Raw genomic sequence first — 16,166 nt, forward strand, 5'->3', positions numbered from 1 at the left:
TAAAAATTAATTCTATTCTTTATATTCACACGTGATTAAAACAGTCTGCAGAAACACTTTGAATGAAAGCCCCACCCATTAGTGACCATCTCTTCCTCATTAGCATAAACAGCCCTGAGTGAGAAGCAGGAGTCTAATTTGATTGACATTCTCCCTTTGTACGTGTCATTCGAGTGGAAAAGCCCCGCCCACTAGTGACCATCTCTCCTTTGTTAGCATAAACAGCCCTCAGTGAGAAGCAGCGGTCCAGTTTGATTGACATTCCTCTCTGCATGTGTCAGAGTGAGAAAGCCCCGCCCATTAATCACCATCTCTCCCTCAAAAGAATACAAAGCCCTGAGTGAGAAGCAACCATCCACTTTGATTGACATTCTCCCTTTGTACGTTTCAGAGTGGGAAAGCCCCGCCCACTAGTGGCCATCTCTCCCTAATTAGCATAAACAGCCCTCAGTGAGAAGCTGCCGACCACTTTGATTGACTTTCTCCCTTTGTAGGTTACATCAGAGGGGGAAAGCCCCGCCCACTAGTGACCATCTCTCCGTCATTGGCATAAACAGTCCCGAGTGAGAAGCAGGAGTCTAATTTGATTGACATTCTCCCTTTGTACGTGTCATTCAAGTGGGAAAGCCCCGCCCACTAGTGACCATCTCTCCTTTGTTAGCATAAACAGCCCTCAGTGAGAAGCAGCGGTCCAGTTTGATTGACATTCCTCTCTGCATGTGTCAGAGTGAGAAAGCCCCGCCCATTAATCACCATCTCTCCCTCAAAAGAATACACAGCCCTGAGTGAGAAGCAACCATCCACTTTGATTGACATTCTCCCTTTGTACGTTTCAGAGTGGGAAAGCCCCGCCCACTAGTGGCCATCTCTCCCTAATTAGCATAAACAGCCCTCAGTGAGAAGCTGCCGACCACTTTGATTGACTTTCTCCCTTTGTAGGTGTCATCAGAGGGGGAAAGCCCCGCCCACTAGTGACCATCTCTCCGTCATTGGCATAAACAGTCCCGAGTGAGAAGCAGCAGTCTAATTTGATTGACATTCTCCCTTTGTACGTGTCATTCAAGTGGGAAAGCCCCGCCCACTAGTGACCATCTCTCCTTTGTTAGCATAAACAGCCCTCAGTGAAAAGCAGCGGTCCACTTTGATTGACATTCCTCTTTGCATGTGTCAAGAGTGAGAAAGCCCCGCCCATTAATCACCATCTCTCCCTCAAAAGAATACACAGCCCTGAGTGAGAAGCAACCATCCACTTTGATTGACATTCTCCCTTTGTACGTTTCAGAGTGGGAAAGCCCCGCCCACTAGTGGCCATCTCTCCCTCATTAGCATAAACAGCCCTGAGTGAGAAGCAACCATCCACTTTGATTGACCTTCTCCCTTTGTACATCATAAATCCGCTGTGTAAAAACGTGCTGGATAAGTTGGCGGTTCATTCCGCTGTGGCGACCCCGGATTAATGAAGGGACTAAGCCAAAAAGAAAATGAATGAATGAATTTACAATTTTTTTATTTCTTTTTTTCAATTTGACTGATTATATGGACGCCAGAAGACAACGTTTACAGTCTATTCTTCTGTACTCAGAGTTCAGACTGTAAGGACTGAGTCCTCTGGTATCCATATAATGGAAGTCAATGGGTGGAGTCACCTATAAACTTAAGATTTTTCTAAAATCACCTACATCTAGAATGAGTTGAGGGTGAGTAATAAACAGAAAGCATTATTTTTGGGTGAATTATCCATATATGAACAATCTCACAACAAATCAAAGTTCATCTTTCTAACTTCCTGTTTAAAAAAGTTCCAGAAGGCTGTAAAAGTCTTGCATCTTACATATAGCAAAGTGCCTTGGAGCGCCAATGAAAGAAGCCATCTCAATCACTGCCAAATCTAATCGAAGTTTGAATTAGTCGAGGGCCAATTGTCAGGCCAATCCTGAGATAGAGCTCAAATGTGATTATGGGATGCAGGGTTGGGGGCACTGTCTCAGACAGCAGCACCTGCGCCCAACCCGTCTCCCCTGACAACCAGCCCAGTTTAAATATTGTTACGCTGATTCAATGTCCATCAACATCATGTCATTCGTCTGCACCTTCGAGAAGCTGGATCTTCACTCTTTAAGTCTTGTGGGGTATGTACTGGTGAATTATCCTGGTTAATATAAATGATTTTTGCTGACAAATCTTGTTTTGGGAAAATGTTTTGAAAATAAAAAAAAAACAAAAAGTCAACAGTACACTCTTGGTAAATCGACTCCCCTTTCAGTATGTTGGGGTCTGTTTTTGCCCCATTGGCTTCCATTATACTGACATTTTTTGATTGCAAAGACATGACACCATATAATCATGCATTCTTGATTGTTGGTGGTTTTCCCTGTTGAGAAGAGGTAAACAGTGTCATTTTCACTGACGGTCATCAGTTGGCAACATTAACCCTTTAGATAGGCTTGTGCAAAAACATTTTTGGCTTGTATATGGAGTTCTGTGGAGTAAAACAGCAGTTTATAGTGTGTGTGTGCAGAAATAAATTCACCTGGCTGATGATTAGATGTAATTCAAGACACTAATCTCACGATTCAGTCGTGATTTTTTAACAAAATTATTTAAAACTATTTTAAAGTGAAGATTTTTTTCTTAAATGCTGCACATTTTTAGCTAAATATTACATTTTCTGCCATAACTACAATGCTATTTAAACAGGAGTTGAACATGATTATAAGGGTGAATAATTAATATTACTTGTATAATTAATTAGTATAAGCATCAGTGTGATACACTAAAGAGATAACCTTGAACATTTTTAAATATTTAAAAGCAAGCAAATTAGTAAAATATGCATAAACTAATTTGAAAAGGAGACGGTAAACATAATCTAATAGTTGCTTCTGTAACTGCTCCACGTGGTTTGGATTATTAATAGTTTTTTAGCGTATAAACGTCTGTGATGGTAGTTTTAAACTGTGCTGACGGTTTCTGTGCGTCATATTCGTTCTTCTGTTAGTGTAGGTAAGTGTCTTTTTGCAGTATTTTCACACAGCTTGTGTTTGTCTGGCGCACTTCACTGCTGTCATTTTACTCTGCCGCCCTACCTCTTGCTCACCGCTGATGTGCAGTTAAAGCAAGATTCAATCAAGCCAATCGGGCAAAAACTGTCCCGAACATAACGAAAAGGTAGTCAATTTGCCCAGAGTGTATGTTGTTTACTTTTAAAAACTAATTTTTAAAGAATTTCCCCAAAATATGTGTCAAAATAAGATCTGTCAGCAAAAATCATTCTATTTGTTGAAACATAGCGGCCAAATTAAGAATAAAAATCACTCCAGAGTGGATGAACAGCACATAAGGGTTAACTAAACACACTAATTTTGCTAAGAAGCACATACTGACATCATATGCTAATTTGTACTAACAGTAAGCCGAGGCGAGATTTTCACATTTACAAAACAAATGATGACTGCCACGTATTCAAATGGTAATTGAATTAATTTCCATTCAGTAATAATGCATTTGAGTTGCCCCCAGGGATCTGAGTGTTACCTAATGGCTTCCTGTAAAAGATGCAGAAGGACTTGATTGTTTAGAGAAAAAAAAGGTCAAATTTCCATGAAATGCCTCTAGCTGAAGAAGACATTTGCACTATTGTTTTGAAATGTGAGTAAATCTAAAGAAACAATGCGTGGCCTATATTCTACTGCGACACAATGGTAGAAAGACCTGGCAACTAAATGTGACTTCGAAGTATAAATGTCAAAATTGACAAAAGAAAAAAATATATATCAGCAAAAAAAGTGCACATTTAAAGGGATAGTTCACCTAAAAAATGAAATATGGTCATCAATATTTTATATTATAATTTATTTATTTATTTATATATTTATATTATTATATATTTTTTATATTTGGAAAATTTTGATTAAACCTATCAGCATTCAAGTGTGGATAAAATATGAACACGTGAATAAGAAAAAAAGTTAAATTTTTCATTAAATTTTTCATTAAAAAGTTTTTCATTAAAAGAAGAGGCTTGGTGCTTTTCTTTAATGTATAATATTGTACATATTGCTAGCAGAAAATATTTGGAGGGTCGTCAAATTTTGCTTTAAAATAATCATCAAAAATTATTGCAACTAAAAGAAAAAGAAAAGAAAAAAACACTGGCAGGGAAAGAGTTAAGAATAGGGCTGCTCAAAATATAGTAAAATTATCACAATAATAGCATATGCAATATCCGTATCGCAGAGAGGTGCGATAAATTAAATATATTTTATGTGGCAAATGCATAGTTTATGTAAATCTGTAGCTGGCACGAATTGACTTCCATAGAATATTATGGAAGTCAGTTGGTGCCAGCAATCATCAAAGTAGGGCTGTATGATATATCAAAAAAGATCATTATCACAATAATAGAATATGCAATATGCGCATCGCAGAGAGGTGCGTTAAATAAATATACTTTATGTGGCAAACGTAAAGCTTATCTAAATCTGTAGCCGGCACAAATTTACTTCTGTACAATATTATGGATGTTGGTTGGTTCCATTAACCAGAAATCTTTAAAGTAGGGCTGCACGATATTTAGAAAAATTATTGCTATAATAGCAGATGCAATACACGTATTGCAGAGAGGAGCGATAAATTAAATAATTGTATGTGGCGAATGCATAGTTTATCTAAATCTAGTGCTGGCACGAATTGATTTCCACAGAATATTATGGAAGTCGATTGGTGCCAGTAACCAAAAATCTTCAAAGTAGGACTACACACTATATAGTGAAAAATTATCAAAATATTAGGATATGCAATATCCATATCACAGAGAGGTGTGATAATTTAAATATATTTTATATGCCAAGCATGTTTATGGTGGGTGAATGCATAGTTTATTTAAATCTGTAGATGGCACCAATGAACTTCCGTAGAAGATTATGGAAGTCTACTGGTGCCAGTAAGCAGCAATCGTAAAAGTAGGGCTGCACAATTCATCGAAAAATGATCATTATTGCAATAATGTAAAGCAATAAACTAAATAAATTTATTGTGCCAAGCATTTGTGTGGCGAATGCATTGGTTCTTTAACAAAATTTGTAGCTGGCACGAATTGACTGCCATAGAATATTATGGAAGTCGATTGGTACAAGTAACCAGCAATCATCAAAGTATGGCTGCATAATATATCGAAAAATTCTCATTATCGCAATAATAGTATATGCAACATCTATACTGCATAGAGGTGCAATAAATTAAATATATTTTATGTGGCGAATGTATAGTTTATCTAAATTTGTAACTGTCACCAATTAACTTCCATAGTATATAATGAAAGTCGATGGGTGCCAGTAACCAGCAATCTTCAAAGTAGGGCTGCAAAATATATTAAAAAATCATCAAAATAATGGCATGTGCAATATCCGCATCGCAGGTAGATGCAATAAATTAAATATATTTGATGTGCCGTATGATAATGCATAGTTTATGTAAATCTGTAGATGTCAGTAATGGATTTCCATAGTATAACATAAAAGTCGATTAGTGCCAGTAACCAGCAATCTTCGAAGTAGGGCAGCACAATATATTAAAAAACTAGCATATGCAATATTCGTATCGCAGAGAGGTGCGATAAATTAAATATATTTTCTGTGCAAAGCATTTGTGAAATGAATGCATAGTTGATCAAAATCTGTAGCTGTCACCATTGACTTCCATAGACTATTATGGAAGTTATTTGGTGCCAGAAACCAGCAATCTTCAAATTAAGGCAGTGCAATATATTGAAAAATTATCGCAATGAAAGCATATGCAATATCTGTATTGCAGAGAAGTGCGATAAGTTCATTTATGCATTGGTTGTTTATCCAAATCTGACCAATCAAATGTCGGTCTTTACTATATTCATCACCACCTCTTCATTAGATACAGTGAGGTGAACAGAGCTGAAAATACACACACACACACACACACACACACACACACACACACACACACACACACACACACACACACACACACACACACACACACACACACACACACACACACACACACACACACACACACACACACACACACACACACACACACACATACACACACACACATTAAATAATAAAGCACAACAGCCAATAGGAATCAGAATTTTGTCAATGTTTTCAGTTCTTCGTGGTGTTTTAAAGTCTAATAGATTTTAAAATTAGATGTGATACATTAAATATATCTTTAACTTTTAAGTTTTAAAGTCTAAATGTTTATTTTTTTTACTTAATTAGCTCAGAAAAAGAGTGTATATTACCTATATGATATTCAATGTTTATTTTAGTATCATCATTAGATAAATAACTTTGTTAAATTGCTGATAAAATAGCATTTTTAAAAGTTAGTTGCATCATAATGAATTTAAAATATAACAATAACGCATATTTTCCCAGTATCGATCAGCCCTATTTCAAAGCACCTTCGTTTGTCTTCAAGAGATGAAAGAAACTCTTTAAAACCACATATCAATTTTCATTTTGGGGTGAACTGTCTCTTTGAAAAGTCTGCAACTGCTAAAGCAAGACTACTGCGCTCATTACTGGCACATGTTTAACCACAAGCAAATGCAAACATAAGCCAGGTTTCCTCTTGACTAGTTCTGCTGTGGTAGCTCCACCCATCGGTACCATTAACTGGGCTAATAAAGCAGAGCGAGAGGCCTGTAGCGGCAGGTTTTTTTTCGGGCTGGTATCCATGGTGACCTCAGTAGGGTCTAGTTAAGGTATTTCCTGCTTCGCATGTGTCTAACAGGCTCTTAATCCTGACAGGAACAGGGGCCAGAGAGGGATCAACTTTCCCCAGCAAAAACACTGCAGCGAAGAATGAAGGAAGGAGAAAAGATGAGCAGGAGTAGTCTTATTTAGGCACGAATGAAGCATATAAATTGGCGACGCAGTGGCACAGTAGGTATAGTGCTATCGCCTAACAGCAAGAAGATCACTGGTTCGAGCCTCGGCTGTTTCTGTGTGGAGTTTGCATGTTCTCCATGCGTTTGCGTGGGTTTCCTCCGGGTGCTCCGGTTTCCCCCCACAGTCCAAAGACATGCGGTACAGGTGAATTGGGTAGGCTTATTTGTCTGTAGTATATGAATGTGAATGAGTGTGTATGGATGTTTCCATACACAAGGGCATCCGCTGCGTGAAACATATGCTGCATAAACTGGCGGTTCATTCCGCTGTGGCGACCCCAGATTAATAAAGGCACTAGGCCGAAAAGAAAATATAAATGAAGATATAAACACTTTTGTGAGGTAAAAAAATAAATAAAAGGGGAGCCCTTGGATTTGTTTTAGCCCCAGAGCCGAATGTGTTCTTAATCCGGTCCTGGCCCTGAGGCGATATGAACGCGGAGCTGCTTATTGCACTAGAGCAGGGGTTCTCAACTGGTTTGGCCATGGGACCCACATTTTTACATGGTCATCAAGCTGCCACCCAGATTTTTAGGAACTATAATACAATTTTAGGAATTATACTTAATTTGTATTTATTTGTTAACATAAACAAGTAGTGACAGATAAAACATAAGAAAATCACCAAGACTTACAAATAAACACTATTTTATTGCTGTCATTTAACAAAATGTATCAAATTATAGAAACATTACAAAATAAAAACGACATATGCTGTTAATAAAACATGTTTTCTGGTTTCTACATGTTTTTTCATGCTCTCTTATGAGAGCACCTCACTATATATGACACTGAGGCTTTAAAGGGTCAAGAAACCCCAAAACACATGTGTTGAGCAGTTGACAGTCGTATATGTGTCCCACACTGCTAAAAACACTATTAGGACACCTATATTTCCTAAAAAGTGTAAATTGGTTGTTTTGCGTTATTTCAAGCAAATTCGTACTTCCTGTTTGAAACGAATTTTTGAAGCTGCGTCACGGCCATGACATAATAGCGTGTATTCCAGCGTGCAGACTGGACGTCTGTGCCAGAGTGAGTCTTATTACGTCTTACAGTGTGATGCATTAATGCATGAGTAAGGCTTGGTTCAAACTAATCAGCACGCTCTATTGTGCAACTTCATTAATATTCATTACTGTCACAGTGTTTAGACGACAGAGACGCCACGTTGTGTTGGCAAAAGAAGCGTGAAGTGTTGCTTTTATAGTTTGCTGCCGTTAAGTTTTGTTTTCATTTTCTCTCTGTGAGAGCTCAGACTCACGTGTGGATTAACAGTGTACGTAACGCTTAACAACAATAACTTACGTGTCTAAGGGGGATTATTGTTTACCTGAGAGCTATTCTCATCTGCAAACGCTGAGATCCGGATTCGCTTGTAGTCTCCTCTTAATAAAGACGCGGCTCTAGTTGCTGGTGATTGTCCTGTCTCTACAGATTTGGTAATTGAGCGACCAGTGCTGTTTGTTTATTCAGTTTGTTCGTATCGAACTAAGTTAACTATTGCACCGAGTGTAAACATGTTAGCACCACAACCAAACTTTAACCTCGTGTAGGGTTTTCACCGCAGTTAGTGACCGGAATAACACACGCGGCTTTCTGACGCTACCTGCCGAGTGCATCTAAGTTTCTGGGAAAAGCGGAGGGTTTTTTTCTCTCATTCGCCGTGCGGTATCAAACATTGCATGAAAATACACGCTTAGAGCAGTTTCTCGAATCAAATATCTTGTTTGTCGGAAGGGACATGAATGAATTCCCTGAATGAAAGAGTCAAACTGCAGTTAAAGTCCAACATTTAATAATTTGGCAAATAATTCGGCTACAGATGTCCATGTAGGTTAAACACCATCACTTTCTACTGTATGTGTGTGTGTATATTTTGACTCTGAAACTCGCGCGTGCCAAATAGACACTCCCACACCATCCCACTTTGCTGGACACGCCCACTTTTCTGACTTTTTCGAAAGTAGAGGTGTGAAAACACCCTGCTGAAACGAGGGGGTTTCATGGCCCTTTAAGTCTTTTTTGTTGTCAATTTATATAACCATACTTTGCATATTGGGGGTCGTACTTGAGCTTCGACATATTTGTTGCAATAATTAAATTTCACATGTCAAACGGTAGGGTTGTCGCGCACGCATTTCAAAATAAAAGTCCGATATAAGCAAAATAAGTAAAAAATGTAATTTTTGTTGTTGTTTTTTTGACCACACACTCCGCGACCCACTGAAAATGTTCCCGCGACCCACCAGTTGAGAAACTATGGAACCCCGGAAGGGACGTAGTGGAGGAGAAAAAAATTGGCTGGGTGAAAAAAAAAATGGGTGAAAGGAAAAAATGGGTGGGAGGAAAATATTTTTTTCTAAGTTTTGCGTTCCCTCGCAAAGTTTTGCATCATCTCGCAAAGATGTGAAAAATTCTCCCATATTTTAACGGTTTACCTCACTTTCTTTACATTAAATCTGTGCGCTGATCGTCGCCTTTCACTTTGCAACCTCTGAACCAGTGAATGCATGTATAAGCGCTGACTGACAGACGCACTCCGTACAATAAACTCACTTGTTTGATAGCAGAAGTGTCCCTTTAAATGGCGCATACAGACGCTGATCTGGGACCAGTTTATTGTACGGAGCGCGTCTGTCAGTCAGCGCTTATACATGCATTCACTGGTTCAGGTAGCATATGAAAGGCGACGATCGACGCACAGTAATGTAAAGAAAGTGGGATAGAATGGTAAAATACGGGAGAATTTCGGCAAAAACAGGAGGGTTAACGTGAGTGAAGTGAACAGGAAGTGTTTGTGAAGAAACAGTTTTGCGAGATAACGCAAAACTTTGCGAGGGAACGCAAAAACTTTAAAAAAATATATTTTCCTCCCACCCATTTTTTTCTTTCACCCAGCCAATTTTTTTCTCCTGCACTACGTCCCTTCCGGGGTTCCGTAGAGAAACACTGCACTAGAGAACAATAAAAATTTCTTCATCACTGGAGCTGAAGCTGTGTTACAAGCGGATGTCAAAAGCTTAAAGTTGTGTAGCGCCACCCTGTGCACTGGGGTCTTTCTGTTTTTTATTAAGTGCCATCTAAAGTCAAGGAGTGAATTTTGCATACTCTTCCGCCAGTGAAAATCGCTAGCGTTTGAAATAGCGGAATAACATGTCGAGAAGTGTTGACGATAAACACAAACGAAAACGCACAAGCCTTTCCTCATTTTTCTTTTGATTAAGCAGCTCTAATTTTACTTTAACTAACTAAGAAACGCCCTATCGTGAGTCAGTCTCTCCTTTTGGAAACTCAAAGCGGCTAATCTTCCAGATTCTGTGAGCAGATTAGCTTGGCTTAAAGTTCATATTTTTGGAAAAGCAGCCCAGCTGGAAAAAACATAGCATTTTTATCCTTCCTGCTTCAAGCTACTCTGGAAAAAAAAGAAGATTGACATCGCTGAAGATCAAGTTAATTAGGGTAAATCTTAAAGGGAAGGTTTTTTTTGCTGATGGTCAAAGTGAGAGGTGAGGGAGTGACATGCTGAAATGACAGGAAGCAATACAAGACTAGAATGAGCATAGGGATTTCCTTTCATGACAGAGAACGAGAGGAAAAGATGGAAGGGGAAAGATAGGGAACGGGCAAACGCAAGAAAAATAAAGTAATCAGGAAAGGAGATTTGGCCTGTGTGATAGTCTGGAATGTGCACCGTCACGAGGAATTACACATAATGTGACTGGAATGCTCCTAGTCAGGTCATTTGGTGAGCAAACTTGATTATTCCCACTAACAGCCCATTACTTATCATTAGTGAAGGTGTGGGTTCAGTGTGACGCCAAACGAAACAGCACACAGAGTAAACACACGCGCGCGCACACACACACACACACACACACACACACACACACACACACACACACACACACACACAAATACAAACAAAACCATGCAAGCAAACACATACACACTCAAACGCACAAACACACACACACACAAAGACGCACACAAGCACACACATAGCAACATACAAGCAAATGCGAAAACATGCACACACGCAAACGCATGCACAAACACACACACAAGTGCACGCACAAAAAAACGAATACACACAAATACATGCGCATACACATGCACAAACATAAGCACACATGCAAACACACACACACACACCGCATGCATAAACGCAAACAACACACACACATGCAAATGCACACAAATGCACAAACAAACACAATTACAGGTATGTACACGGACGCACAAGCACACACACACAATACCCAAACACACACGCACGCACACACATGCAAGCACACAAAGACAAGCTGACGCACAAACATGCACGCACACAAATACAAATATTCAAACACAAACACACACACAAACACAAACAAAAACAAATGCACACACACACGCACACAGACATATGCGCACAAACACACACACAAACATGCAAACACATGCTTAAACACAAACAAACAAAACACATGCACAGGTATGCACTCAAACACACACACACACACACAAACAAATAAACACGCACATACAAACACACAAGCAAATGCGAAAAGCAAACACATTCGTAAACACACACAAAAAACCCAAACACACAGATACATGCACACACAGATACATGCACACACACACACATGCACGCACACACACGCGCACACAAACACACTCATATGCATGCATAAACACGCAGACACAAACATACACACAAACACACGCAAATGTACCCATTCAAATAAACACACAAACACACACACACAAATCCAAACACACACACACAAACATGCACACTAACACACCTAAACAAACAAACACACATGCAAATGCATGCAAACACATGCATATGTACACAAACACACACACAAAACACACAAGCACAAACACACACATTCAGAAGCATGCAAACGCAAACAAAAGCAAATGCATGGACACACACAACCAAACGCGCCCACACACACACAAATGTACCCACGCAATTACTCAACAAACACACTTATACACATACACAAAAACGAAAATACACAAACTGAAACACACACACACACACATAAATGCACAAACACACACACACACACACACACAAATCCAAACACGCATGCACATATAATCATACACAAACACAAATAAAAGCACATTCAAACACACACACACACACGCAAACAAAAATAAACACACGCATGCACATGTACACAAAAACACACATGCACTCAAACACACTAACACACACACACACACGCACACGCACACACACAGACAAATACACAAAAAACAAACACACACACACACACATACACACACACACACAAACGCACACACTCAAGCAAATGCACACTCATGAACACACAAGCACACATCCACTTAAATACACGTGCAAAGACACATACTAATGCACACACATGCACTCTGACACAAACACACAAACACAAGCAAACACACAAATGCACACACACACACACACTTGCATGCACATGCAAAAACACATACAAACGCACACGCATGCATTCTAAGACAAACACACACACTAGCATGCAAACACACAGATACACAAAAACTAAACATACACACACACAAACAAATGCACACACTCAAACACAAGCAAATGCACAAACACGCACGCATGCACACACAAGCCCACACACACACAAAAACACGTAAATGCACGTGCAAGCATACATACAAACACACACACACAGACACAAACACACAGGAATGCACACACAGGCACAAACAAACACACATAAACGGACGCACACACAACCACACGCGATGGCACAAACACACACACCCACACCCACACATCTCCAAGCATTAATCTGCAATGACTTACGCTAGCCTGCGTCAATTAAAAGCCCACATCAGGACTTGAACGCTAATGGCATTTGTTCACAATGGCCACGCTTGTACAAACATAATCACTGCTTGCCTACACGCAAATGTGGCCCTGCACACACACACACACACACACACGCACATGCTCTGCAGGAATGAGATCAGCGAGTCCTGCTGAATCACAAGCATTGTTTCCACCCCAAACTATTCACTCATCTCCTTCTAGATGCTCCGCGTGTTTGAGCGAGTACGGCTGAGAAGGAGAGAATGATGTGGCAAAAACTGGAAGAGAGTCAAAAAAGAAACGCATCAATGAGAGAAGCAGATCAACACAGCAACAGTGTTATTTTAACCACTGCAATCGTTTAAAGGACACTTTGTGAACATCACTGAGTTGAGTCTGTTTTGCTACGATATACACTCACCGGCCACTTTATTAGGTACACCTGTCCAACTGCACGTTAACGTAAATTTCTAATCGGCCAATCACATGGCAGCAACTTAATGCATTTAGGCATGTAGACATGGTCAAGACGATCTGCTGCAGTTTTAACAGAGCATCAGAATGGGGAAGAAAGAGGATTTAAGTGACTTTGAACGTGGCATGGTTGTTGGTGCCAGACGGGCTGGTCCGAGTATTTCAGAAACTGCTCATCTACTGGGATTTTCACGCACAACCATCTCTAGGGTTTACAGAGAATGGTCTGAGAAAGAGGAAATATCCAGTGTGTGTCAGTTCTGTGGGTGCAAATGCCTTGTTGATGGTCAGAGGAGAATGGCCAGACTGGTTCAAGCTGATAGAAAGGCAACAGTAACTCAAATAAGCACTCATTACAACCGAGGTCTGCAGAAGAGCATCTCTGAACACACAACAGGTCCAACCTTGAGGCGGATGGGCTACAGCAGCAGAAGACCACACCGGGTGCCGCTCCTGTCAGCTAAGAACAGGAAACTGAGGCTACAATTCACACAGGCTCACCAAAACTGGACAATAGAAGATTGGAGAAATGTTGCTGCTCTGATGAGTCGCCATTTCTGCTAACACATTTGGATGGTCGGGTCAGAATTTGGCATCAACAACATGAAAGCATGGATCCATCCTGCCTTGGATCAGCGGTTCAGGCTGGTGATGGTGGTGTAATGGTGTCGGGGATATTTTCTTGGCGCACTTTGGGTCCATTAGTACCAATTGAGCATTGTGTCAACACCACAGCCTACCTGAGTATTGTTGCTGACCATGTCCATCCCTTTATGACAACAGTGTACTCATCTTCTGAGTAGGATAATCCGCCTTGTCAGCGTAAATCATCTCAGACTGGTTTCTTGAACATGACAATGAGTTCACTGTACTCAAATGGCCTCCACAGTCACCCGACCTCAATCCAATAGAGCATCTTTGGGATGTGGTGGAACGGGAGATTGGCATCATGGATGTGCAGCCGACAAATCAGCAGCAACTGCGTGATGCTATCATGTCAATATGGAGCAAAATCTCTGAGGAATATTTCCAGTAGCTTGTTGAATCTGTGCCACGAAGGATTGGGGCAGTTCTGAAGTCAAAAGTGGGTCCAACACGGTACTAGTAAGGTGTACCTAATAAAGTGGCCAGAGAGTTTATACAGATATAAAAAAAAACACATTTGTCATTGCCTAACTACAATTAAAAATAGTTTACATTGCTTTAATTCATTAAGAAATGAAAGGTACTATGATAGTATAAGCATTGACATATGTTTACATAATATAGGCATAATTCGATTATAAAATATAGAAAATATATACGGATTTATATTTATCTTCCCATTGCAAGTCATTTAACAGTGTTTAGACAAACTTAAAACACTATATTAAGGGAATCCAGTTGTTTGTGCAGGTTGTATTTTCACCTAGGAGGGAAAAAACAACAAACGTAACCAAATGCTGGAGTGTCAGCAACTCATCAACAGCTGAAACTATCATTTACGCCACAGGAGGCCTGAGGGAAAAGTGCTCTCCGTCCTGACCGGAGGAAGAAGGAGAGGAGGAGTAGAGGAAGAAGGAGAGGGTATCCGCACGCTTGGCCATTTGGCTGTCAAGCGTTAAGTGGGTAAAAGGTAATCCATCACATTCTGGCCGCTTCGTCTTCCTTTTGTTAGTCGCACAACAAAAAGTTTAAGAAAAAAAGTATTTAAATAGAGCGAAAGAAACTGAAATCTCACCAAATATTCAGGAAGCCAAGTTAAATGTAATATGAGAAGTTGCATCCCGGACGAGCCCCCGAATTCCAGATTAGCTACGTTTACCTCCAAGGAAGAAGGAATCTTGTGCTAATAATTCATGAACAATGTGCATGGGTTGTAAAAAGAAAATAAATCAAAGGTTGTGAATGGTCGCTCAAGAAGATTCTTTATATTAGAAAAAAATACTTTTTAAATGTTGATAACTTTAGATTATGGCTGGATTTGATATGAAAGAATCTTTGAAGGAACTAACAATGGTTCTTCTACGGTATTTTATTTTCATGGCACTATTTTTAAAAGGATAGTTCACTCAAATCTGACAATTCTGTCATTATTTACTCACCTTTACTTGTCCTGTTTGAGTTTCTTTCTTATGTTGGGCATAAAAGAATAACCTGTAACCATTGACTTCTATTAGTTTTGGTTTATCCTACTATGGAAGTCAATGGTTACAGGTTCTCAGGCTTCTGAATACAGAATAAAGAAACTGAACCACACTCTGGCCACTTTGTCTCCTCTTTGATAGTCGCACAACAAAAAGTTTAAGGAAAAGTATTTAAACAGATAGCGAGAAACTGAGATTACACCAAATACTCGAAAGTTTTAATATGACGGGAAAAGTTGCATCCCGGACGAGCCCCCAAATGTCAGATTAGTTTTGTGTTTATCTAAAGGAGAATGAATATTGCACAAATGATTCATAAACGATGTGCATAAGAGAACAAAATAGTCACTTATATGTAAATGATTGATGATAAAATTGCGCATAAAGCCAAGTGTTCGAAGAATGTTTCCATTGAAGGTTATTCACGTCTTTGGGTCATATAAGACTTATCCAACTCAAGAGAGAACACATTTGCTATGTACACACTATCAAAAATATTTTTTGCTTCACTGAAGCCTTAGAATAACTATTTTTGGTTCCTAGAAACAACGATTTAGTCAACGAAGAATAGAAATAAGAAGACTTTAATCAACCAAACTTGCTTATTTACATTCGTGGAATGGAGGATTTACCTACTGTTATTTTTATGAGTGTGTTTTCAGATTTTACAAACACACACTCTTAAAAAATAAAGGTTCTTTAAACATCCAAAGAATTTAAACAAATTTTTGAGGAATGGAAAGTTCATTTGCCTTTATTTTGAAGAGTGTATTTTAAGATTTTATGCACACAGTCTTAAAAATAA

At 39.3% G+C, this 16,166-nt stretch overlaps 1 protein-coding gene across 6 annotated transcripts in view; it reads right to left on the minus strand.

The window, feature by feature from the left end:
- The window catches only part of fgfr1a (fibroblast growth factor receptor 1a), a 95,675-nt gene that overhangs the window by 57,170 nt on the left and 22,339 nt on the right, over nt 1–16,166 (minus strand). The window lies entirely within an intron of this gene.

This window comes from Danio rerio, chromosome 8, assembly GCF_049306965.1.
Source record: "Danio rerio strain Tuebingen ecotype United States chromosome 8, GRCz12tu, whole genome shotgun sequence".
Classification (NCBI taxonomy): Eukaryota; Metazoa; Chordata; class Actinopteri; order Cypriniformes; family Danionidae; genus Danio; species Danio rerio.